General features: G+C 42.0%; 1 long non-coding RNA gene across 2 annotated transcripts in view; it reads right to left on the reverse strand.

Moving 5' to 3' along the window:
* Positions 1-1,142: 1,142 nt before the first annotated feature.
* Positions 1,143-26,391, reverse strand: part of LOC131482068 (uncharacterized) — a 436,522-nt gene continuing 411,273 nt past the window's right edge. Inside the window, exons 4-5 of one of the 2 annotated variants that reach the window (XR_009246743.1) lie at positions 9,565-9,676; positions 1,143-2,262 (exon numbers count right to left, since the gene is read on the reverse strand). This is a non-coding gene — a long non-coding RNA (uncharacterized LOC131482068). Of the gene's footprint in view, positions 2,263-9,564; positions 9,677-20,903; positions 21,029-26,391 lie in introns of those variants that run through there. The other variant, XR_009246744.1, reaches the window with a different exon arrangement.

The following is a 26,391-nucleotide window of genomic DNA, read 5'->3' on the forward strand; positions in this document are numbered from 1 at the left end:
GATGTTGAAAAGAATAGAGAAAATTATCAATAAGCTTGAAAAGCAACTACTTGGCATAATTTTATCTATGTTATGAGTGATATTGGACCCATTTGCTGTAAAATGGCAATCATTTCATAGAAATTGCTTGGGGCCAATTTGAGGCTAAAAAGTGCTTGCTTGACTGTCTGCTTTCATGTGTCATCCTCAGGGTAAGGGAGAGACAAAGAGCTAAGTTACGTCCTTTCAGGGAGAAGTGCTCAATGCTTAGGTACTCCAGCTCCTCTCCCTGTCTGCGGTCCACAAGCTGAGTGGACGGAGGGAAGCCCTGCTGCGGGATGTCACCAGCTGCAGGGATTTATCTTTACAGAGGGAAACGGAGCCAGTGTTGTGGTGCAGCTTGCAGTGCTGACATGGGCTGCCCAAGTTGTAGCTGTTCCTCTGACCCAGCTCCACACCGGAGCACCTAGGACAGCAGCAGGTGGTTCTGGACCTCCGCCACCTACTTGAAAGACCTGGCTAGAGTTGTGAGTTCCTGGCTTCTGCCTGGCCATTTCAGCTATTCCCTCCTTCTTCCCTCTCTCCTTCCCTCCCTCCCTCTGTCCTTTCCTCCCTCCCTCCCTCTTGCCTTCCCTCCCTCCCTCTCTCTCCCTTCCTCCCTCTGTTTCCTCCTCCTTCTCTCTCTCTACTGCCCTGTTACTCTACCTTTCAAAAATCTTTTAAAACAAACAGGAGTTGGTGCCATATTGAACCCCAGGAAATCTTGCTTTTGTTTCTCTAACACCCTTTATCTGATATTTGGGTAATTACCTTTAGAATTCATTTTCTTGATTTATTTTACTTTTGAGCTAATTTTGGTGCCTGGACTTCAACTTTGCAATCCCCATCTTGACCTATAGACAGACCCACCCCAGCCTGTATTTAAGGCCAGGTTCACCGGCTGGCTTCCTGTGGATCTTTCTCTCCCACACTCCTCCCCCCAACTTAGTTCGCATCTGAAGCTTGCTTTCAAAGGGAATTAGACTTTAGTGTTTCCTTCCTCTCAACTCACAATTATTTAGTTTCTGTCAAGAACGGTGATCTTCAGCCCCAAGAAAGTAAAATTTACATTGAGGAAAAGGAATTGATGGACGCCCAGATAAAAGAATGCAAAGAAAGAAGATATAAAAAGGGTATTTTAATTAATTTATGCTGTATTCTTTAAAAACAGATTCAAAGTCACAAAAGTTTCTGGCACAAAAAAACACATCAAAGTTAGAAAAACAAGAGATGAAAAACTTGCATCAGGGTATCCAAATGCACAGAAAAGGCATATCACACAATCAAATGTCAGGTTAAACACAAAAGCAGTTTTTGCTTTATTTCACTTTAATTTACATCATAAAAACTTTAGAAATCCTGCCATAATAAAATAATTAAAAGATCCATTGTGTTCCAGTGCAGTGTGCTGGGGCTATAAAACACAGGCATATCTCACACTTTTTTTTCCTTAATTATCTATGGGATCATATAAAAGAGACCATTTGACTGAAATAGTAATAGGCCGTCTGTAACAAAGCAATGTCTGGTTTAAGCTAACTGAAGCTATTAGCAATGGAGGAGCCCCAGTAGTGGAGTTTCCTGAAGGCACTTCCTTTCCTCTTCCCTTTCCCATTTTCCGTGGAAACCCATGTCATGCAGTGGGGAAAAGCAGCCATACTTTCTGGCAACTTACTTCTTTATGATGTGAAAATTATTAATGCCACAGATATATCCAACTTTGTGTTTTGAGCATCTCAGATAACTCCCCCATTTATGTATCAGTATGATTATATACCTACAAGAAAAATGTAAGAATGGGAAATTAACCAGGTCCACAGAAAGATTAGATGCTAATTGGTCAGCCTAGTGTTACTGTGCCTGTGAAGATGTTTCTGGATAGCTGTCATTGCTGGCACTGGGAAAGAGGATGCTTGTTATCCAACATCCACGTTGTTACTGAGATTCTTCACAATTTAATGTATTCACATTTATGTAATATTCTCCATGGTTAGACATCTTGGTAACTTTCAAATAGATCTACAGAGGACATCTTCAACTTGGGAATGATGTCTACACAGACATTTCCTCAGATACCTGGTGGGATGTAGAACCTCAGCTCTGAGTCCAGATCTCCTGTTTCAACCATTCACTGGTTGTGTGCAACCATAGACAAGTCACTCTGTCAGATACCTCATTTGTTGAAAGTTGATCATGCTGGTTGTTGCGTCACGTATAAGTTGTGAAACTTAACTAAGGTAATACCTGTAAAAAGCTTAGGAAAGTACTGTATGCTTAATACATACATGCTCAATGAGCATTGAGTATTGTTGTTTCATAACTGCGGAGGTAAAGTACATACTCCCGGTTGTTTGTAACCTCTCAAGAACAGGTAAACTTTGGTTATATTGGTATTTTCAGCTTCTGGAAGATTGTCAGGTGTGGAGTAGGTAGGCAAGTAAACTCTATGAGAACAAAGACTGATTTGTCAACTATATCCAGGACTGAGAGCTATACCTGGCAACCAATTACAAGAACAAACATAGGTCATTGAAAATTCATAAGGACTTGAGCAAGAAACAGTTCACCATGTTTGCCATTGCTGCCTGGAATGCTTACTATAACACAGGTAAGCACTGTGTGTGTGCCGAGCAGGGCAGGGTATGAAGGCAAGAGGAAGAGAGGGTGCCTTGTGTAAGCTCAGGGTGAAGTTGGAGACTGAAGGAGAAAGCCAGAAGAATGTGCCTAGAGCAGAGGGGTCAACAGGGCTGCATTGGACAGAACAGAGAGCCCAGGAGACTGCAGGCTCCTGAGGTTAGGGACAAATGGAGCTAGGAGAGAGGAACAAAGTGACGTAGATGCCAGTGAAAGACTTCACATCTTTGCTTTGAGGCAGCCACAAGAAAGAAATCAAGTTCTTTTCCAGGACTGCATATGGTCAAGGTGTGACCATATGAAGGTGTGACTTCAAGGTGTGAAAAGGATGAATTTGGTGGTTTTCATTAAAAGAAAGGACTGCCACACCGTGGAAAGAATGGGACGGGGGAGGTGGGTTGACACAGATGCGCAGTTTCACCTCCACCTATTCTCACTGTATAGCTGGAGACTAAGCCTCAGTTTCCTGATCTGCAAAACTGGGTCAACATGGCCTGGCTGGCAAGGTTGGTGAGGGTTAACATTTCAGCTGAGACTCAGAGCTGGCAGCTCTGCAGCATAATGCCGGGTACCTATTGGACCCTTAATAAATGGTAACTAGTAGTATTAAAATTAATCACAGTAATCAGGCTTCACAATAAAAACTGACATCGGGCTTATCAAACGAATTCTCTCCACTGCATGAAAGAAACATGAGAACAAGCCCAAATTAGCTTCCTATTTTCCAGCAGCAAGCAGAGGAGACTGTCGAAGGTCATAGCCGCCATCTCATAGGAAAAGAAAATGACATGGAACGCTGGGTCTGTGCTCATCGGCAGTGAATGCCCACCCAATTAAGCAGATTAAACATTCATTCCTTGTGATGAAAAAGCCCCGTGCAGCTGAGCTAGGCTGCCTTCGCTGCTTCCCCGTCCAGAGCTCTGTCTGTTAAATCACCCTTCCCTTCCCTTCCACATTCAGGAAATAATTGGCACTTGTTTAATGCCAAATTTACATTTGTTTTGCATGGGAACAAAATTTGCTTGCAAACAGCTATGTCTTTGAGCAAATGGGCATTTGTGCTGGTAAATAAAATAGACACGCGGTTTTCTAGTTTGCAGATGTATTATTCAACAAAACAAGCAGCAATAGCCTTTAATTTTCAGTTAGTCCTAAGTACTTAGGCATAGACGGTCACCAGAAAGGCACTTTTTCTGTCACTTATGCGTGTTTCTGAGATTTTCATTCACATTTGTCCCGAATGCATAGTTCATTGGAACTAAATGTATTTTTAGAACTTTTGGATTAAATCTCCTCAATGAAAGCAATTTATACTAGTAAGAAATAGATTAGTCCTACTGTGTGCCTGCTAGATTCATGGCGCTGCCTCTAAAGCACTTATAAGTCCTAGGGATCAGTTTAGATGTGGAGTGTGACCTACAACTTCAACATAGTCCTGCAACGTTCAGGTGTGGGGAGGGAGGCTGCTTCGCGGCAGTTGAAGAGGTCATTGGGCAGTGCCTGGTGTGTCTCAGGAGTAGATAAGCTATTGTTATTAACACAAGTTTAGCCTTCTCTTACTCTCCTGCTTTTATGCTTTCCTGTCCTTGTTTCTTCCACCATGGACTAATGCATGCTGTGGCCCTCGCTGCGTGCCGGCATCGGGCTTTTGGACTTACTTCCTCCAAAACTATAGACCAAACAAACTTGTATTTATAAGTTGGTCTGTGGTGCTCCGTTAGAGAAGCACAAAATAGATGAGACAGTGGTAAGACAGGTAAGTCATAAACTACCCAAGAAGAGCTGCAGATGAACTTACAGAGCAAAGTAACAAGAATTATTTCGGAATGTATACTTTGCAAGGATAATGTTCAATTTTAGTAATCAAAGAGAGTGAAAGAAGCATTCCACGAAAGGGGAAACACAGGGAGTTGTGGACACCCAGGTCTCTGGGAGGTCAGTCAGTGAAAGGATTTTCTGTGAGCAAAGATGGAGACTGGGCAACTACACCTGCCCCTGCCTTCCCCAAGTTTCTGCTTTCTGTGCTTGCAGTTTCTTGGGGCCAACCATGAAACTGGACCCCCTCCCCCAAATGTAAAAGCAGTATCCAGCCTCTTGTCTGTCTCCCTAAGCCTATGGTGTCTGTCTGTTACCAAAAAGAAATCACTGACTTAAGGGAGTGATCCACCTGGTCTTACAAGGTTCTCATCACAGGACTCGAGAGGCCATTTGGTTCCCCAACAGGCAAGACCCCCCAGTGGTCAGTGTTGCCCTGTAAGTGATTGATTTAGGGGAATTCTAGGTCTAGGCAAAATACAACAACCACCTTCAGCAAATCCCCACATCAACTGGGGCCATCATCAGTTTCCTAAAGAGCACAGCATCACTGACCAATCAGAGGAAGGTCATTAGCTCCACTGACCAATCAGGAACTTGGGCATGAGCTGATCACAAAATTCTTGGCCCCAATTTCAATCAATAAGTGCATTCACCCCTTACTCCTCAGAGAGCCTAGGGATTAAGCCATGGCTACCCAGCTCCTTACTGTGTTCTACAATAAAGATCTACTTTGTTCCATGACCTGATGTCAGGATCGGCTTTCTGCACGTCAGGTGAGCACGCCCAGTTTGGGGGTTCTGCGATCATGTCTTTAACTAGTTGGAGGTGTTGTCTGGCAATATGCATGTTTGGAAAATGGCTGAAATAACTCAGTTTTATATCACACGTGAATCACATGCATGCCAGAAACACAACCAGCCATCAGATAGTAGCAGTGCATCCAGTTATCAGATCATTGGTTGTGGTGCCTCCATTCTTGTGTTCAGGTAACTCTTATCCTCATAATGACCCTAAAAACAGAGGAGTGGTGCTGAGGTGAGTTTACAAAACTCTGTGGCAAGGAGGAGTCTTCTGCGTAGAGAAACATTCTTGATAGTTTTGTGGCTGCATCTTTGTTACGTGGAGCTAGAGCAATGGGAGGCAGTACCTCAGTTCTTGAATCACGTAAAAGAATTTCCAGGCAGACAAATCAATGAGCAAACAGATTCGTTTAAGTCACCAGACCCCCTCCTGCAGCAGCAGGGAGGCCAGGTTCCAAGCGAGGGAAGATCCAAAGTTGGCTTGAAGTGGTGGTGGTATCTCAGTAAGCATGATTTGGTGGCAAATAATAGTACAGCAGGTAACAGGTTAAGGGAGAGGGCAAACTCATCCAGCTGGCTCGAAACAAAAAGTCACCTAAAGGCATGCATGGTTACTGCTTCTAGTCTCTTGATCTGTTAAAATTCCAGAAGGAAGAGATCACTGCCTCCTTGCTGTTCTCATATACAGCTGCAGGCCCAGAGGAAGGGATCAGCTCTTGGATCAAGAGGTAGCTTTTGGAGAGAAGCAAGCATTTTGCACCCTCTTCAAGAGACTACTTGTTGACTCCTACGGTTGTCAATCTAGACATGCTGGGGAGTCCACTGGCATTTGGCCTTTCTAAATGGAGTTTCTGCGCACAAGCAAACATCTTACATTTAAAGGGACTTTCCCTATTCTCCCTCTGACTCCTAGGAGCACTTAGTTTAGAAAGAAAAGACAACTGGAATTGATTAGTGGTGGAAACACAGGCTAGGTCACGACTCTCCATGATCACAGGCATCCGCCAGTGGTGTTGGAGTGGAACGCTCCAAGGCTTGGTGGAGACTGCTGTGCGAAGCTGGGTGTCAGGTGGCCCTGAAAGTGATGTCAAGAGTTTGGAACTGATCAGTGATTGTCCGGCTTTGACAGATTTCGATGCAGTAAATGGGGGTGGAATTCCAGATGCTGTATATTTGTTATCCCAGACACGTGGTGTGTTGGTAGATAAGTGTTTAACACTGGTTCTAGGACCAGAGGCCAGAAGGCGTTGGCCAATTCCGCATGTTGTACAAACGCTCTCTCCAAGCTCTGTTTCAACCACTATTGTGATGTGACTGCCTAAGAAATTGGCAAAAGATTTGCACATCAGATGAGAATTCTTTACAGGAGTTTCTAGAAAGTAAAGAAAACGCAATAAAGAATATTTCTTTCCAGCCCTATTTATATATTTGTTAAATACTTTAAAACACATGGCAAAGTGATAAGCACTATTTTGTCTTTTCTCTAGCTGTCCTTGTGTGTGTCTATCCCCTCACTTGAAGTACCTATAGTTGTTGAGCTGGTTCCCCATTTTGCTCATAATTATCAATTTTTCTTCTTCCAATAGCTCATTATTTCCAGAAACCTCTCTACTGTCAGATGGCAAGTGTGGAAAACACAGTTACTGATAATCGCTTTAGGCTTTGCTTAGACATTGGCCAAATTTGTAACAAAAAAAAAAAAAAAACAAGTTTGGGTTGTTTGGGTTAGTAGATTAGACTGGTGTTTAGGTATTAGGAGGCCTTCAGGAGATGAGTGTCATTGCTCCCAAGACAGTGATTAGACATCAGGCTTCCTGGGGACGTGCAAGGGGGCTGCATTGCCATCCCATCTAGCTGGCTGGAAACAGCCACCAGAAGGGCATGCTGGGTCACTTCTCTTAGTCTCTCCAGGTGGTTCTGCAGTTTAGCTTAATAGGATTTGCCTCCAGTCCCACCCCAACATCCCTGGGATGTGCAAGTACTGGAGTCCATACTGGCCCACTGTTCAGGGTAGCCTTTACTGTGTGTGTAGGTAAATCATGGCATGTTTGGGACTTGACTTATTTCAGTAACTTCTGTACACACTGACCCATTGGGGCTGTCTCTGATTTTCTAGAGGTTTTTTTTTTTGTTTAACTTGTATTTTGATGATGTTTACTTAGTTGGTTAGGATGAGAAGTGTCAGATTAGGGGAAAGTGGGTGAGACCATTGTTTCCAAATTCTCTTTCTTTGTTCCTGCATCTGGGGACATGAGTACCCAGGGATGGGGAATGGCCACCCAGTACTACCCAGTACCATCCCAGTGTCCCCAGTGTGGAGCATGCTCCAAGGGTTCTGCTAAGTTGTTTCGATAGTTCTGGAATGCTGTTGATCTTGCCAAACCCAGGATGAGGAAATCCTTCCAAGGTCAATTGGCTGACACAGTCCACCCCAGAGTCTCCATTCGCCTAGATATTTGCTGTCAACGATCGGCTGGGGTAGTTGACCAATTTATTCTGTCCTCATTCCTCCACTGTTCTGGTACCAGATGTCCTCTGCAGGTCCCAGGGAACTGCCACGTGCATCTGGGTATGCTATCTACTGCTCCATCTTAGGCACAAAGGAGGCTAAGTTCTGACCTATGCACTCTCAGTAAGACCACAAATCCTGCAATTCTCCCATGGTTGGAGTTCTGAGTCCAGTGGTTCAGTTGGGGAGGAATCACCAAAGAAACCTTATCTGAGGTGATCCCAGGCTTAACTCTAGTGTGAACTTGCCAGTACATGGTTCTGGCTCATTCTGTCACCCACAACAGGCCATGTACACAGTGGTCATTGCAATTTCTGGGTAAGTTCTGTCTCCAGCCCCGTCTCTTACATAAACCAATGAATGCTGCAGCGCAGCCCAACCCTGCACACCACACACTTGGCCCTCATGTACACCAACGGGAGCTGCAGTTTAGTCAGAGCGACCTCTGATAACCCCCACTAGGCCCACTCCCAGCTCTGGTTCCTGTGCATGCTGGCATGTGCAGTGGACTGGTTCAGCCTGTCCCACACCCCATTCAGCTCTTTTATACATCAATAGGCCTGCAGCCTAGCTCGACCCAACCGGCCCCACTATGCAGCCCATACTCAAGCCAGCTGGTGCTGCCACATGTCTAGCTGGCCCTACCCCTAGCCCTGGTTCTCATGCTCACCAATGGGAACTGCAGCCCACCAGAGAGGCGCCCACTGTTTCCTTACTGGGCCTACTCCCAGTCCTGGATCTCACACTCTGCAGGTGGTTCTGCAGTCTAGCTTGAGAAGATTTGCCTCCAGTCCTAGTACTTGCCAGCTGATGCTGGGGTAAAGCCCAAGCATCCTGCAATTACTCTGGCTCATGCATGCCCCAGTGGATACAGTTGGTTAGCCCAGCCTGGCTCTCCCTCTAACCAGTTCATATGGAGGCCAACAGGTATTGTAGCCCTGCCCAGTCTGGTCTGTGCCCAGTCCCAGTTCTCATGTTCACCAGTATGAGCAGTGGCGCAGCAAGGGATCCCTCTGCAATCCCCCTACCGGGCTTGTACCACCACCTCCCCACCCCACTGGGTGTCATGTGTACTGGTAGGTGCTGTGGCCCAGTCTGGCATGGTCGGCCTCACCAAGGCATTGGCTAATGGGTGCTGAAGCCTGGCTTGGCCTGGTTGATCCTAGTAGCAGTTCATGCTGGTGCACGTTGCAGCCTAGCCCATTCCAGCCAGCCCCTAATCTTGGCCCTAATGTGAACTGGCTGGTGTTGTGGCCTGATTTGGCTTCAGATCTGGTTCTCAGATCTGCCAGTGGGTGTTGTGAACTGGTCCAGCTTGGCATATGCCTAGATCTGTCCCCCATGTATGCCAGTGGGTGTACTGTAACCTGGCCTGGAGTGGAGTGCTCCCAGCCTTGGTTCTTGAACTCATCTTGCAGGGACTGTGTCCTGAGAAGAGTTCCCCAAGCTCCTCTATCAGGTCTACTCCCAGTGGCAGATCTTGCATGCACTCGTGGGTCCTTGGCTCAGACTGGTTTACCCCACTTCCTGTCCTGAAAGGAACAGTGGTCTTACCCAACCAGCCCACGTCCATTCTGGTTATTACTCTTGGATGCTACAGCCCAGCCTCACCTAGTCCATGCCCAGACAGTTGCTGCATGGTCAGTGGGAGCTGAGACCTAACCTAACCAATCATAATGTCCTGGCGTTTTTGCAGGTGTATATCAGCTCACACTAGGAGAACCTGATAAAGGAAGGTCATTTGGGATGTGGACTCTGGACTCACAGGTGTTTGATAAAGCATACCACCATGAAAAGGACTGTTCACACAGGTTGTGGACAGCAGGAAGCAGGTCGGAGGCAGGAGCCCAGGCACAGTGGTTCAGGTAGCTTAGAGCAAGGCATGACTAGCATGTGTCTGTAAGACAAACGTGAAAGAATTAAGTTCTCAGAAGTTAGAAGTATGTTCGTACAAATTCATAATGAGACACAAATTAAGTAGACTCCTTTAGTCTTACTTGAGAGACCTGACTTTGAAGGACAGATAATAGTTAAGTCAAGTAATTCTATAGTTGGTGCTGATTTTAACACGTCTTAGGTGGGCATTTATTCTCAAATTTAATGCAACAGAAGTCCGACTACTACATCCCAGGAAGGGGCTAGAAAAAGGTGAAGTGCTCCAGGAATTGGGAGCAATGAGGAAGCATGAACAGCACAAAGTTTAGGTCATCCACAGACTTGCGGTCTAATTGGGGAGACTGGCATGCAAACAGCTGCTTGGAAAGCAAAGCAGAATAAATTGAGGTTTAGAGGATCTGGAGGAAGGATATTTAAGAGGTAATCCCTGTGGGATGACAATTGTCTCGCTCATCTTTGACAGGCACTGCAGAGCTAGACAATTAAAAGTGGAAATCACTCACAAGCCCCAGAAATGCAGATTTTGTTGTGTGTGGTGTTGCTTGAAAAGTGAATCATTTTCTCAACGTATCTTCACTCCAAGTAACACGGGGTGCTTTTGTTCTGAAAATTAAGAGGTTTAACTAGCAATTTTTCTTCTAGGGGAAAGGTTACTTCCTCAGCTTAAGGGTCAGCTGCTGGAATGCCAGAGCCACATTAGATCAATCAAATCTGTTGGGAGAAATTAACAGGAAATTTTTTTTTGCCTCTTTAAGCAAAAAAAAAAAAAAAAAAAAAAAAAGAAAGAAAAAGAAAGCAAGCTACATATGAGTGCAGTGTATTCTTCATCCCTTGGGTCTGGACTGTCTTATATTTTGATTTAGTGACAGAATGCAGCAGAATCAACACTGCAGAAGTTTTGCGTTTAACTTTCAAGAGATTTGGGCTGCTTCGTTCTTATTCTTGAATCTTAACCCACTCAGGACTAAGCATAGACTAACCTACGGGAGGATGAGAGAGCTCTTGGAATAGCAACAGGCTTGTCCCCACTGTCCATTTTTCAGTTGCCCTAGCAGCTGATTGGAGATAAGTGAGTCAGACCAGGTGAGACTAAAAGGCCCATCGATCGGAGTCCAGCTCAACTTGCCAGTTGCTCTTTTCAGCAGCGACGTTTTGGAGGTTTGTTTGTTACTGAGCATGAGATGGCAAACACAGCATGTCAGTAGTGCCATTGGGAGTTGGGATCTCTCTCCCACTACCACCAGTGTGTTAGCAAGCACTTGCATTGTAACTCTGAGCTGTGCCCTGTGGCACCACCAGGAGGAGAGGGCAGCAGGTGAGGACAGGCTTCCCAAGCTGCCCCAGCATTTCCCCAGAACATGGACTCTGTCGGGCCGCTCCTGGCTAACCTCGTCTCACTGGACACGGCTAACGCACGTATCCCCCACACAAGCCCTAACTAAAGCAAAGGGTATAGTGCACATCCAGTCACAACCTATTTGTGAGATGTTTAGGTTACCATTGTTTTATCTTTTTTTTTTTTCCTTGTCTGTTTCTGCCTCTGACAGCAATTTTGAACCCCTGCGGGTGGGGGGATCAAATGAAGTCTAAAAGTGGTAGAAAGTGATGAGATTTCTAGGAAGGAAGAGAGATTATTTACTAAGTTACCTATCAGTGTGAGGAAAACCTTTTCATGGACTGGAAGAGTGTATATAGTCTACACCAACGAATTGTAACTTAAGAACAGTTTTATATATTGGAAGTCAAGAGACAAGATAAGTAGCTGGGAAGTTAAGAGAATGGGAACGTAATTTTACAGACTGACACTGGATTTCAAGGTCAGGACACATCTGCTTGCCATACAATTTCTATAAACACTAGTTAAAGCTGATACAGGATTCAGAGTGAAGCACCGGACCCTGTAGAAGACACCCCCAGTCATTTAATCTGTACAGGTGGGTAGAGAGAAAATCTCACTGTGTTTGTACTTTGGGAGCAGAAAGTTTGGGAAGAAGGCATATGATGTCACGATCAGTACAAAGGGAACATCTTACTCATAAAGCATTGATTTGATCAGTGCCACTAAAGTTATCATTCCGATAACAGGGAATCCATGTAATCACACAGTCACTTGTTTTATTATAATAATAATCCTGAGAACCAGATAGGAAGTGTTCTGTGTAAGGTGAAAGCACAGAGTTAATGAAAGAATGATTTATAATTGCCACTCTAAGAACTGGCAACTGAGATGTAGCCATTTTCTGTAAGAAGCTGTCACAACAAAGTGCTTTATAACATCAAGTACTGGGAGACAGAGGAAGCTTGTAAGAGACTACATTGTGTCTTGCTTTGGTTGAAATGAATATTCCCCTACTGCGTGCTGGTAGCCTGCCACACCTGGTACAATATGTGGGCACAGCAAGTAGATTGTGTTTCTAAGATGAAATGAAAAGGAATCTGTGATTGACATAAAAGCACACCAGAATGGTTTTTAAATTTACAGGCATCCTAGCAACAGGTCTCCAATGTTTGAAGTACAAGTGAAGAAACATTAGACTCGATATTTGCTTGATAATTTGTCGGACAAAAGATGAGGGAAAAGGATGGAGGAAGGAGTATAGCAAAGGAGTGAAAGAGCGAAGTATGAGTCTGAAGATAAACACAAACTACTAAGGACACAGCTTAGCTCTCTAGCCAAGGAGTAAGGATGCAATGTTAGTGTTGGCTTCAGTGAGAATGTATTGCCCTGCGTGCTTAGGGGAAAGATGCATGGTCACTGGAAGTTAGCGCAAGAGTAGAAAGAATGTGATGTTTAATACCCTTGCTAAATCTGAGACTTCATATGACCAATAGAGTTTGACTTCATTGCTGGGCAAGATCCAGTCCAAACTACGAATGTGTGGTAGCTTTTTCTTCAAAACCCCAATATCTTTCTAACTCTGTATTAGTTTTTTACTATCTTATTTCTATACTCATTCTTTCTCCCTACCCCATGCCAATATGATAGTAATAATAAAGCAACTAAGAAAAGGATCCTTATTAAAACATTAACTTAATAGGTAGGGATTCAAACCAGTGATTTTTTTTCCCCCACTAAATACTTCTATTCTAAAATGATCGTTGAGAAAAAGCAATGTCTAGATCAAATGAGAGACTCACTGAGCGTGGACTCGCAGACATATTACACTTCTTACCACAGATATAAGCCTTCTACCGTTCAAGACTGGTGGCTGGCCATCTATTGCCCTGTCAGTAACTAAAAGCTTTCTGCAAGTCATGACAAAGCTCTTACTGACAAGAACTTTGTTGGTTTTGCAGATGAATTAATAGAAGCACCACCTCTCCTTCTTGTTTCAGACAAGAGTGAGGATTCCAGTATTCGTTGCCATGTTCTTGCCCTATGTTTGCTGACATAACTGATACTTCAGCATAAACAATGGACGAGAGAGCCTGATGCCACCCAGCTCCCTGAAGGAACGTTTACTTGAGTTCTTTGTAGATCTGGTGCCCCAGTCATGCTGAAACATAACACTTTGCAAGAAGGCTTCCCCCATGTGTGGACTGAGATGGCATCCTCTCTTGCCTGGATGCCAAAATAACCTCTGAAGCAAAGACCCAGTCCTCAGAGATCTATTCCCACATCCCCAGTCACTTGGCCAGAACTCATGCTGTGGTGTCACTTTGTCACACAGTGGACAGCAGAACCAGCTCGTAGCTTAGTTTCCCAGTAATGTCAGTATCTGCCTGTAGCAGAACGCAAAGTCTCTTACAGACTCTAAGTAGTCTGTTACTTTTGAAAAGTAATATCACACTCCCTTGTAATCAATTCTTACTTCTTGCCCAATATCACTTCTTTCATTTACACAGTGATAGGCCCTAGCAAGCTTTCACCTTTCTTGTATAAGCCGTAACTACATTGTATGTGTAACCTTACACGTCACATTCCTTTTCCATTGAATAAGAATTCTCTCATCCGTCACATTTCTGTTCTTTAAACTCAAATAATGCCTGCTATGTGAAATTGCACCAAGGCAGTTAGTCCCCCTTGTACTTCCAAGGCATCAGGATGACCGATAGCATTCATCAGGTGGCAACTGGAATTTTTTTACATATCGTTTTTCTGTCCTGCCTCATGAGATTCCCCAAGATCTGCTCTAACAGAGCAAGAGGTTGAGATACAATAACAGAACCCCACTCTTGGAGGTGTGGAATCTATTCACAGCTCTGCTGTGTATGAACTTGTTTGAATTACATTTCATCCTTATTATATGTGAAATGGCTTTTTGAGTGTTACATTTTAAACTGATGATATATATAGCAGTTGTATGAGTTAATGCAAGAATGGCACAGCATTGTACTCGGTGCATATGTAAATGATTTGAGACAAATATCCAGTTGCAGGTAGCTATAGTAGGTATTCAGTAAGCCTTTGTTGAATTGATGAGATAATGGTAAGCAAAAATATACTTGCTTCCCCCTTGCTCTCTCCCCTTCCCCAAGAAACAACAAGAAGAAATAGCAAATTTGGAAGCAATGAGTTCACCCAATTTCCCCTAAACCTCGATCCTTCCCACCCCGACCCACCATGTAATCATTATAAAAAATAAAATTAAAAAAATATGGAAGATACCTGGATATTAATGACATTAGTAATACAGGATATACTAATCTCAAAACTGTGTTCTGATTAGTTGTAAACTTCTTTCTCTGGAACTTCAGCTTCTCAGTGGCTGAGGCGGAGTGGGCCATCGGATCTACACCATAATCACTAAACCACAGTGCACCACACAGTAGCTGTGTCCCAGTAAAACTTTTATTTATAGAAACATTTGGCTCATGGGCTGTGATTGGCTAACCCCTGGAATATGAATTCTAGATCTTTCTACAGTCACCATCTATCTGAATTGCGAAACTGCATTCTTTAGATGACTTTGTTAATGAGAAAGGCTTTCTTCCTGATGCAGTAAAATTAACATGGATTTTTGCTTGTTTATATTTTGCTTTTTCCAAAATGTCGTATTTTATTAACCATGTATCTGATGATTTTATCTTATGCTTTTCTACAAATGCTAAAATGGGACTTTTTATATTCAAGTCTTTAATCTTTCTGAAAACAGTTGCTATGCCCGTGCAATAGTGCAGTATATATAACTAGTTGTTTGAGTGCTGTTCTGAAGAGTCCATTTTTCCCCAGCAGACTAGTGCCACCACTAGTACATACCCAAGAATATGGACTTTTTAAAGTACATATAGATTTACGATTCTCCATTTGGGTCTTTTTGTGCATTTGTCCTTTATTGAACAAATACCACATCATCTAGGAACACTAGTCTACTTTCATTTTTTATCTGCCTGCTTTTACATGTGACTCTTAAAACCAATTTATTTTAAATAGACAGACAACAAAAAGTAGGGCTTGGAACCAGACAGGAAAAAGCTGGCGTGGATTTGCTCATGCCTTGCTGGGTGGAACACAAAGATTAGTTACTCCTCACCATGGTGTTGAAGATTTCTCTGCACACCCCTCCAAAAAAAATAAATGTTCTGCATCTTAATTGTCAACAAATGTCTTGTTAGAGTTACAAGCCAGTCTAGATTATCCTAAAATCTGCCAAGATCAGCAAAATTATACTTCAACACAACAAATGGCTAAATACGAAAATGAAAATAGACACGAAACAGCTGAATAGTACCCTATAGCCATTTTAAGGTGGATAGCAGCCGGTCCTGTATATAAACTAAAATTGAAATGTCAATGAGCTAATCATAGGATTGGTTAAGAACTTGCATTCTTTTTTTTTTTTAACATACTGGTTACTCAAAACCATGTCAATTCCATAATGTTGTAAATTGCCGTTGATGTTAGGTTGGGACTCTTAATTGATTGGGATAATATTCTGCCGGCTCTACCTTCAGACCAGAAATGGTCTCCCCAAGAAACTGTTGAATTCATTTGGACAATAAGTTGCTGAACTCTATGCTTGGTAAATACCTACAATGAAAGAATCTTGACTGGATGTGAACTGTAATACTGCAATAAGGTGGAGGAATCCACCATGGAGGAAGGGCATGGGGGGGGATTCCCAGAGCCTATGAAACTGTCACATAATGAAATGTAATTAATAATAAAAAAAAACAATTTATTTTTAAGCTGGGGGAAGATGATATAATTATGTTGCTTTGATTTTATATACTGAGAATTATTTATATTATATATAATCTATAACATACCTCATCCCTGCACAAGCGTAAATCGCTGCATATTTAAACTTTTCCTGAACTTCACTAATTTTCTCCACCCAAACCTCAATGATTACTTTTAGATATATACTAATTGGATCATCACTAATGGTCTATTTTTCTAATATTCAGTGTTGAACTTACTTAGATCTTCTACAGCTTCCCTCTTTGGGGTGTGCCCTGTTAATACTTTAATCATTTTTTAGATTTTCTTGGACTAAGGATAATTATTTTGTATACAAATACCAAAGTGATCGATGGTTTCTCCTCTCCCCTCTTTCTTTGTCTTCCCCCCTCCCCTCCCCTCCTCTCCTCTGTCTCTCTCTCTCTCTCTCTCTCTCTCTCTCATTGCATTACCTAGGACCATAGTGTATAATCTCAAACAGGTTCATGGGAGGCAGTTCTGTCCTAGGAGGAAGGCTTCTATACTTAGGCGTAATCTGACCTCAGCCACAGATTTTTAGTAAACCACCTTTATTAAGATTAGGGGAATTCTATTTCTGGTACATTAACATGTTGGGTGAAAAAAAAATCTACTTGAAATTCCTCATTTAATCTGCAGCCTCTGTTAAATTATACTCACTTTTCTCAGGTTCTCCTAATGTAGTATCCCCGTTGTAAACACCTTCCATCTCATAATCATTTTGATTTTTATTTACTGCATATATCTTTTTATTGATTACATTTCATTTTGTTACACAGTTTCATAGGCTCTGGGATTCCCCTAACTCCTCCCCATACCCTCCCCCCATGGTGGATTCCTCCACCTTGTTGCAATATTACAGTTCACATCCAGTCAAGATTCTTTCATTGTAGGCATTTACCAAGCATAGAGTGCAACATCTTACTGTCCAGATACATTCAACGGTTTCTTAGGGGGACCATCTCTGGTCTGAAGGCTGAGCTGGCAGAATATCATCCCAACCACTTAAAAGCCCCAACATAACATCAACAACAATTTACAACATTATGAAGTTAATTGACATGGTATTGAGTAACCAATGTTAAAAAATACAGGTTCTTAACCACATCCTGTAACCTTCATTGACATTTCAATTTTAGTTTATATACAGGACCGGCTGCTATCCACCTTAAAATGGCTATAGGGTATTATTCAGCTGTCTCGTGTCTATTATCATTTTGGTATTTAGCAGTTTATAGTGTTGCGGCATAATTTTTACTGAACTTGGCAAAATTTAGGGTAGTCTAAACTGGCTTATAACTAACAAGGCATATGTCAACAGTTGAGGTGCAGTGTGCAGAGAAATCTTCAATGCCTTAGTGAGGACTAACTAATCTTTGTGTCCTACCTAGTAAGGTATATTTGGGTCCACGCTGATCGTTTCCTGTCTAGTTGCAAGCTTTCCTTGTTCTCTGTTCCAATTTATTATAATTTTTTATTTTCTTGTTTTTTGTTTTTGTTTTTATTTTAGGGGGGCCTCCGGAGCGACCCTGATGGTCATTACAGGAGAGGGTGGGGATCCAAAGTTGAAACTAAGTAAGGACCAGAGAAGGCTTTTCTCCTGAGACCGGAAGAAAGTTCACTGTTTTTCTGTTTCTGCGCACCACTCAGGGCTCCTGGCTGTTCTGATGACCTTGGATCCTGCCGGGAAGGATTTGGGCTTCTTCCATCCCAAATGGTAGATCCAAACTGGAGTGAATGACCTCAGAGTTCTCGGCCTATGAGGGCACTCCAGTTCCCCGTGGTCTCCTTGACAATTGGGATGTAGTCCCTGGTGCCCACACTGATAGTCCTTGGAGAGGATCTGGGAGTCTTCAGGATTGGGATACAAGCCTCCTCCTGCCCCCTGCTCCACTCTGGGGTCCCCCCCCCCGCTCTGTGCATGTGACCTCCTGTTAAGAGGTTGTCAGGATCGCTCTTGAGTCCCCCTGTATGTCTTTGTTGTTTTACTAATGTCTGAACTGCATATATCTTAAACCGATGTGTTCTGTGCTAAGTTCTTAGCGAGATCATTATAATATAGTATATCCATTCATATTCTACCTGCCTCTGCTCATCTTTTTTCTTCCTCCTGCTCCTCCATATAGCAAATACGATCATATAATTCCTCTGATAACAAAGAATAATTCTCATGGTTCTTCAGATAAAATTGAAAGTGTTAATGTCTTTCAGGTTCTCCAGGTACTCCTCAATTTAAGATGCAGTTGTGTACTATTAATTCTACTTTTAAGGCAATGTATTATTTATTTCAAATGCAGAGTTATTGAGAAAAAGAGGCCAAATGGCTACAATGGCCAGAGCCGGGCTGGTCCGAAGCCAGGAGCTTCTTGTTGGTCTCTCACATTGGTTCCAGGGTCCTAGGATTTGGGCCATCTGCTGCTGACTTCCAAGCTATTAGCACGGAACTGGATTGGAAGTGGAGCAGCTGGGGCTCAAACCATATGGAATGCCAAATGGTGGAGTCTTGGTTTATGCCTTGGCTCCAGGCCCTACTTACCTTAACTTTAATGTATCATAAGTACCTTGACTTCACCTAATCTATCAAACATGTTCAATGAGCTACGCTGCACCCTGTAAACCCTGTAAAGGTTTAGTTACTTCCTCTTGGCCCTAGACTTCACTGGGAGCTGTGCTCACTGCCACCAACCAGCATCATTAGAATCATATTGCATGTTGCCATTGAGGAATAAGATCAAAATTGAGAATTTGAGGTGTAGCTTCAGTTGATTACATAGGTACTTTCATCATCCTAAAGAAGAAAAATCCTAAATTGAACTGTTTTAACTCAGGGGTCGTATGTACTTCCTTCCCGCCACCCTCTTTCATAAAGGACCAAATCACAGTAGCGTTCAGTTTCTCAACCCATTCTTGTTTCTTTTTGCTTCTCTATCTCTTCCTGAAACACTTGTTCCCTTTTGTAAGCCACACAGTTTCTGGAAAAGCACCACTGTCCAGAGCTATCTTCTCTACTGACCACTGAGGTCCCCTCATAATTGTCCTTAAAAGTAATCCCTGCAGTATGGGGAAAAATCAGTCAGGGGTTGGGAATTTGGGAAGGGAGAAGGAAATTCCAAACCCTATGCAATTATACCATAAAATTAAACATAATAATAATAAAATTTAAAAAATAATCCTTGCAAATTAAACTACAGATGGAAGGCACCGCATCAGTTATGCTTCTGTATGAGGCAAACGTCAATTATATTTCCAATTTCTGATCCCTCACAAGAGCCAATCTATTCTAACATTTTTGAATTGCAATATTTTGAATGAGAATGACTTGTAATTCAAAGGCAACATTGTAGGACCATTTTTGTTTGGTTACTTTTTTGATTTCTATGTTTATATATCCAATCTTTTCAAAAAATTGAATTGTGGTCATAAAGATCTCTCACAGCTGAAAAGAAATTTCCTGGGGAAATCACAGGCTCTCTACATCTAAACAGATTTCGCAGAAAACTCATGCATTAAATTATCTCTCTTGATGAAATGGGATAATTTAACAACTAGTAATAATGTTTTTGAAATTGGTTAAGGCAGTTGTGGTCTGAACAGAATGCAAATTTGTTTATTTCAAGTATGCTGGGGTCAAGCATTTAAGCAGCACAGCAAACCCTAGGTGTAGCTTTTCAGCTCTCTATGCATATTTTATGACATGCTGTGGTGTTCTTTGAGTCAGTTCTCTAATGGATACAATAGGAGGGAAGAGAGACGAACCTGTCACCTCAAAACTTCAAATCGTGACACAACGATTATACTGCCTGATGGTGCTTTTAATATCACCTAAAATACTATTAGAGGGATGGGCATTGTGGGACAACGGTTAAGCTGCAGTTTGGGATAAACCACATATCTTTGCAGAATTCCACCTCTCAACTGCAGTGTTCACAATCCAGCTTCCTGTGAATGTGCCTGGGGGGCAGTGGGCGGATGGCACAGTTGCCTGGCTTCCTGCTACCACCATTCCCATCAGGAGTGCAATTCCTGCCTTTTGATTTCAGCCTGACCCAGCCAGCCCTGCCTACTGCAGGCATTTAGGGAAGTAGACCACAGAATGCAAGATCGCTGTGTGTTCCTCTGACTCTCTGCTCTTCTCTCTCTGCCTTTCAAGTAAATCATTAGAAACATTAGTTGCCTGGACAGTACTGGTCCATGGGAAGCATTTAACAAAAAGATACAACTGCGGCCATGTCATTTTTATTGTCATTACCCTTCTTAACAGTGTGAAAAATGTTATTATGAAGCTAATAATCATTACCACATTTTAGTACAATTGAAAAATCCTTCAAAGCTTCAGTGGCTATCACCATTGCTAACTGAATGAAGCCCAACTTTTCTAGTAAGTCTTTCAGAATCTGTTATGAACAATGATCAAGAAATGCAACAGGCCAATAAACATTGACTAAAGGCATCACTTAAAGCGAAAATATAAATGAAAGCAATAGCATACTGTCTTTTTATTGTTTTAGCTTTTTATTTTTTAAAAAATATTTATTTATTTTGACAATCTTGACAATTAGGGTACATATTATCTTTCAAATGGTCATATTCACTATGCCAATACAAGGTATGAGGGAGTGTAATGTTTTGCTTCTAGACATAAAGCATGTCTATCTTGGAAAACAATGTTTATCAGAAACCTTGAAGTTATTCCTACTTTTTTACCCAACAACTTACAATAAAAATTGGTCAGTTTTGAGTCAACTATTATGCTAAGTGCCTCATACATATTGAGAAATAAAACCAAGGAAAATAATGCAATAATGAAATGCAAACTTATGCAGATAACGGTTATCACAGCATTGTTGATTATGTTAAAAATGATCCAGAAGCCATCAGTAAAGAATGATGGCTGCTTTGATTTGTATAGCTTTTGTCACTGCTGAAACTCATGATGAAATCTGGTCACAGATAGTTGTCTACCTCTTGAGACTATATTACCTGCTATAATGATGGGTTACTATCCATGAGGGCAAGCTGTTCTAAAGTATGTAGCACTGTGTGCCCAAACCTTATCTTCTCTATGTGCCCACTGGTCTTTGTACCATGAGGTCCTCATGTACAGTTGAGCAGGTGCCAGCTGCTTGCTCTTACGCTTTCAGAATCATGAGCCAAAATGTAAATCTCTTTCTTCCCCATGTGGCTGAGTCCAGTGGATTCTGTTACATAACACTACATGGACAAGGAAAGTTTGATTCATTGTGATAAGTTATGACCCAAACATTGGAATTGTGAGCATGAAATAAGCAAAACAAATTTGTGGATTAGATTTAATGTTAGGGAGAAAAAGGAACATGTAGAATTACAATGTATAATCTGATAGTGGAAGAGTTTACAAAAAATACCTTAGAAGAGACTGGAAACAAATAGGCCAGAGTATTAGTAAGGATGTTCACTGCATGTGGATTAAAGATGATTTTAAATGTTTCCCTTTATGTGCTGCTACATATTCAGTGTTTTGCAATAAGCATGTGTCATTACTTGTATACTCGGGGGGGGGGGGAGGCACAAAATTTTCCAGCCCAGCCCAGTTCACCTACGGGATAATCCTTCATCATTCATTTCAGGCTGCCTCTTCAGGCGCCTGTCAGCCAGGCTGCATCACCAACTCATCCTGAATCCCATGCCGCGCTCCTCTACACAACTGAGCATGTAAGCATAAAATGTCCTCTGATGTTCCTTGTGTCTCATTCCCTCCAGGACTCATTCTTTGAGAGCTCACTTTCACTAAGACCTCCTCCAAGAAATAGTCCCAGCAGGCCAGGAAGCAAGGTTCTTCCTCTGAGAGCTCACTGCTCCACTGCTCCTGCACGCACCTTCAACATAGCACTCTGCATTTCATCCTGTGCTCTACTGGGTTAAGCCATTCATGTTTCCTTGTAGTCTTTACCCGTGTCACAACTCATTAGCATGCAGCACCGTCTTGGGCATGTTTGTAGAGTAATTGACTATCGAGATAAAGGGAGGGGGTAGCAGAGGAGACCAAGGCACTGAAAGACCTGTGATGTTAATGTTCTATTAAGTGTCTCAAAGTGATTCAGTAGTGCAGTTACTGCAGAAAAAAAAAATCAAGTAGGTCTTTGAAACAAGGAAGGATGTTGTATGTGCCACCGTATGATTAAATAAGATTAAATTTCGGAAAGTGCAAAAAACTTAAGACACTCTATCTTTGGAAAAAAATTAGGATAAAAACATCATGTGGATAGAATATTAATCCCTTTAAGGTTTTTTTTTTTAATGAGTTTAAGGTTCAAGTGAACCATGCTGGCAGTTAGGGTAGAATTCATGGCTTTGCACTGAGTCTTCATCTTGATCTAAAACTGTTTAAGGAGATTCAGAGGCTGATGTTGAAATAACTTCTGGCCAGAGAACTAAGAGATAAAGCATTTTGTTGAACGTGAAACATACATCAGTACTTTTCATTGCACCCAAATATTTTTCATCAAACTTGGGGAAAACTTTTCAACCTGCCCTAATTTTTACCAATGAATCTAATAAACCTGGATTAAACAGCAGGGAAGATGATAACATAAATTTCATGCCTTTCATTCCTAGTAATATTAGGGTTTGTATTCTTTCCAGCTGTAATAACCTCTAGACTTCAACAAAATTGAAAACCTTTAAATAGCCTTTCACAACCTTTCAGTGGAGTAATGAAGTTTTAAGTGCTCACTGGGGATTTTTCAGTTCAGAAAAATCTAAGCAGCAGTAGATATTAAAATCTAATGTTTACTTCAACTCTTTTACAGCCTAATGGGTTTTTCTGACAGTGTAATTTTTAAAAGGTTGGGTTTCATTTATTAATATAGTATACTCATGCTGAAAACCTTTCTTCCTTAAGGACTCTGATGGGAGTCTTACAGTTAAACCTTGGTTGAAAGCCAGAGGGATCAGCAGGCACAGGGAAAACAGAAACCCGCAAAAGGACTCATGATGACTGGGCACGAGCAGGTTGTTTAGGTTTTAAAAATTCGGGAAAAGCTTTAGGACTTAAACACTACAGCAGGTGAAAGAAAGCAAATGCAGGATGTGGAGCCTCTATGCGCAGAGGTGAGTCCCTGGAGGTCAGACAGTTGTTTCCCAGTCAGAAGGTCTGCCCGAGAATCCAGCTGTTTGGTGAGCCCACAGGGGTGCTGCTCTTCCCCCATAGCTGCCCTGCCAGGGGCCAGTGGGTTGGTGTTGGGAAACAAAGAGGAAATTGCAGGGTGAACATCAGGATGTGCTTATGCAGACAGAGGATTCAAATTGGAAATTTTCCATTTTCCATATTGTGTTACTGAAACCTGTGTGCAGGAAAACCCTGAGTGATCTCCAACCAAATGGTAATGAAAACCAAATGCCCCCTCCCATATGCGTAATGTCTCAACCTAATTAACAAAGATTTACAAGATAAGTACACTAGAGTGGGAAGGGACAGGTTTTATTTCCATTGACTACGGTATGGTAAAGGTACTCTCAGGCATATATATTACCCAGTATGCTATTTTGAATTATAAAATAGAAGTGCCACTTGAGGATGTAATTGAAAATAATCCTGTAAAGTAAAGGAGCTTGATGATCATAAAGGATGGATAGTTTGGGATGTTTTTCATCTTCACATTTCACCAACTGATAGCTTTGTTCTCATGTGTATATATGTAGCTCCAGAATTGGAATCTTGCCCTAACAGATGAGGCAATTTCAGGAAATACAGAATATGTACTAAATTATCCCTTTAACAAGTGTATAATAGTATCAGTGCACATTTTTTACTACTTGAGAGATATTTATAGATGTGTTTTTAGAGAATTTGAAAAATGCAGATAGGCAAAACCAAAGCTAGAATCTTTTTAATTTTGTAAAAGAAGGATTTATTTTTTTTATTTGAAATGCAAAGGTCTTTGATTTTCTGGTTTATTTCCCAAATGGCCACAACAGCCAGGACCAAGCCAAGCCAAAACTAGCGGCAGGGAATTCCTTCCTCTCCCAAAGGTGGTGAAGACCTAAGAATTGCAGCCATCCTCTGCCGCTTTTCCAGCATATTAGCAAGGAGCTGGGTATGAAGTTATGCAGCCAGTACTTGAACCCAATTTCCCATTGGATGGCGTGACAGTAGCTTAACCCACAACAGCACAAGTCCAACTCAACTAAATCATCTAACACCAATGACCATAGGAAAATAACATAAATGAGATCTGATCTTTAAGTAGATTTTGCTTCCTATTACATCAGGATGTTTGAATACAACTCCTGCAGCATGAATACATAATATTTTCTTGTATATAATTTTGGAAAGTCCCCAACAAGAGCCACTCTGAACTATTTCCCACTAAACACAGTGTAACCATCTCTATGCTCATGTGATTCTTTGCAGATATGAATGCCTACTGCTGCTCGAGCCTCTTACATAAAATGTAGCTAGTATTTGAATAAAACCTCCACAACTCTCCAAATGCATTTACATCATCATCATAAGATGACTTACAACATTTAAATAATACAAACACAAAGTAAATTAGTCATTACATCATTGTTTATAATGTTATGGCAAGGAAAAGAAAAACATCTGTACCAACTTAACTTTAAAAAAATAGTTTTGACCCATGGTTGGTTCAATCTACAGAGATTTGGAGGTTGACTGCCTATCTGTATAGTCCCCTCCCACAGACACTTACAGCCAAGGAACAGATCATGAATTCATTGAACATTCAGCAAATATGCAATAAGTGTCTACCACAGAGTGTAAAACACTGTCCTGAGTACTAGGAGTTGGCTGGTGGATAAGATAGACAGGCTGTGTGCTCAGCTTGGGCTTACCATCTGATGTGGTAAGTGCTCCATTCAGAGACACATGGAGTACCAAGACAATGTACCATGGTGAGTAGAATCTAATACAGGCTAGAAGACCAGGGAAGGCTTCCCTGACGCTGTACCTGTAGATGGGGCTGATCCTGTGGAGTAGCAAGTAAGGGCGCAATCAGTGAGTCTGTATCCCATGTGGGCATGAGCTCAATTCCTGGCTGCCTCAGTTCCAATACAGTCCTCTGCTGCTGGCCTGGAAAAGGCAGATTACCCACATCCTGGGCCCTTGCACTCACACAGGAGACCCAGAGTAAACTCCTGGCTTGAATCCTTGCAGCTCTGGCAGTTGCAATGATTATGGGAATGGACAGAGGGTGAAAGATCCACGTATCTCTCTCTCTCTCTCTCTCTCTCTCTCTCTCTCTATTCTCTTTCAAATAAATCTTTTTTAAAAAAGGAACTCAGACAGATGCTTTCCACCTTATGAAGTTTTAGCAAAAGGATGGCGGTGTGTGAATCAGGAGTTTGTCCCTCACTAAACTAAGAAGTTACCACTGTATGCATCGTGCACTTCCCAGCCCTGAAGGCTGTGAGAAAGATGTGTTACAAGCCACCTAAGTTGATGGGAGTTGGTTTACACACAGCCAGAACAGGCTAGTCCAGCTGGGGGGAAGTGTGCATGTCCATGTACCTTACGTGGTCTTTAACCATGTAAGAAGCTCAGAAAGTGAGTCCTTCATTCTTGTCTCTTATGCATGTGAGTATATTTGTCTTTCACTGGGATTCTGCAGCAGAATGATGCCTTGAAATGGCCGTTCACCGTAAGTCTTTCAGGGCACTTCTTAGTTCTGTTCTATGTGGTATTTACCTGCATGATGGCAGTCGCTTGCGCAGGTCAAGTGCTGTTGATAGATGAATTGGTCTGAATCAGGAGATGAAAGTGCACGTAACTGTTGAAAGCACAGAAAGAAGGATGTAAAAAAATTAGGGAAATGAAAAGTAAAAGCATGAGGCAAACGGTATATGATGTATCACCCAGGTGCTTTCTTCAATTCAATCATAAATTTATGAAAGAATAGTCACTTTCAGGAGGGTTGGAAATTTGTAACAATGCAAGTTTCTAGCAACTCGCAAAGAAAAATGTGCTGTTAGTGAAACTTTTTTTACAGCCTAATCTAGATAAAGCATAGGTTTATATTTGAAGGGTCATCTCCAGCATTAATTTGCTGCTTTAATGAAATGGTAACCCCCATATACATTTTTTCTGATTTAAAATTCATGTGATTAAGTTCAACCTTGTGTCAGAAGAGTGAATTTACCAGTAATCACATTTTTTATTCCAGTGATTAATTGCGTTTCTTTTCGTGATCTCCATCAAACTCTCTTGTGTGGTTTTTAACTTCCCTGACTATATAGGATCCATACTGGTCCAGCATTCGTTTTGGCAGGGTTGAGGGTAATACAAGATGTTGAGATCCCTAGCAGTCTATACACATTGAGGTTGGATCTTAAAGTAGAGGTGTGCCCATGACCCAGCCTGGCAGAAACATGACCCAAGCTGATCCAAGTAGACTCTTGCTCTGAAATATCTTTGTCAGTGTCGTAAGGATGAGGTTCTTATTTCAATGGGATTAGAGGCCAAAAGAAAAACCACCTACAAGAAGAGGATCCAGCCTAAGAATGGAAGCCAGGGAGGAGAGAAACAGCAAAAGAAGACGAAGATACTTTTGAACCCATCAACTCTCTCATGCTTT

The sequence above is a fragment of the Ochotona princeps genome, chromosome 15 (assembly GCF_030435755.1).
Source record: "Ochotona princeps isolate mOchPri1 chromosome 15, mOchPri1.hap1, whole genome shotgun sequence".
Classification (NCBI taxonomy): domain Eukaryota; kingdom Metazoa; phylum Chordata; class Mammalia; order Lagomorpha; family Ochotonidae; genus Ochotona; species Ochotona princeps.